Source organism: Balaenoptera musculus, chromosome 10, assembly GCF_009873245.2.
Source record: "Balaenoptera musculus isolate JJ_BM4_2016_0621 chromosome 10, mBalMus1.pri.v3, whole genome shotgun sequence".
Lineage (NCBI taxonomy): Eukaryota > Metazoa > Chordata > Mammalia > Artiodactyla > Balaenopteridae > Balaenoptera > Balaenoptera musculus.
Genome location: NC_045794.1, coordinates 96,503,735 through 96,504,594, shown reverse-complemented (window position 1 = coordinate 96,504,594; position 860 = coordinate 96,503,735). Strand labels below are relative to the sequence as shown.

General features: G+C 36.9%; 1 non-coding gene across 1 annotated transcript; it reads left to right on the top strand.

Moving 5' to 3' along the window:
* On the top strand, positions 1-130 carry LOC118902925. Its single transcript, XR_005021639.1, has one exon. It is a non-coding gene; the product is annotated as a small nucleolar RNA SNORA33 (small nucleolar RNA).
* Positions 131-860: the final 730 nt, after the last annotated feature.

Sequence of the window (860 nt, the reverse complement as noted above, 5' to 3'; positions counted from 1 at the left end):
AACCCAGTCAATGAATCTGCTTACCCAAATGTGTTTCTGTAGAAATTTAGAAAATGCTGGCAATAGGAAAGCCATGTTACAGGCCTTAAAAACATTGAAGTCATTAAGGCCCTTGAAAATGGCTAGAAGACATTTTAATGATGGGAAGCATTTTCATAAGACATGTGCTAATTTTTTAAAGTTTTACTATAACTAGTGTTAACAACTTAGTGGAGTTGCCAAATATTAGTAAAATCACATATTTTTTTTAAGGACTGTGGCAAAGAGTCTCAGGCCAAGGATGTCACTGAGGAGTACTTCAAATGCAAGAAATGATCAAATAAAAAACTGGGCTCTTGTTCCTCAAAAAATAAATACAATACAATACAATACAATAAAAATACATTAAACAGGTTAAGAATGGTATCACATATAGTAATTGAGTCAAGAGCTTTTTATAAGATTTCAAAAGCCTAATATATGTCATATTCTTATAAATTGCAGCTCCAAGGCGTGCTCAGTTAAATATCCTTTCTTAATAAACATGGAAAAACTAAAACACCACCACCACTCTGGGCCCCAGAGATTTCAACACATCAGGCCACATGCAGACCTGGGGCAGCTTTGCAACATCTTTGGGAGAACAGATCAAGGTAGGTCACTTGCCTTACTCTGTGGGCACCCAGCCCTCGCGCTATTCAAGAGAGAATCTGATTTTTTTTGCCTTTATCAAATATTAGGAATTCATGTTGGACAGCAAGTCTCCTCAAACCACAGGCCTGTGACCAGAGGAAAAAAGCTGCCTTCACTTGCCAGGAATTGTAAATTGTACTAACTGCATGTAGAAATTACTGTTTAAGGCCTGCTTTCCTTAAAATGGA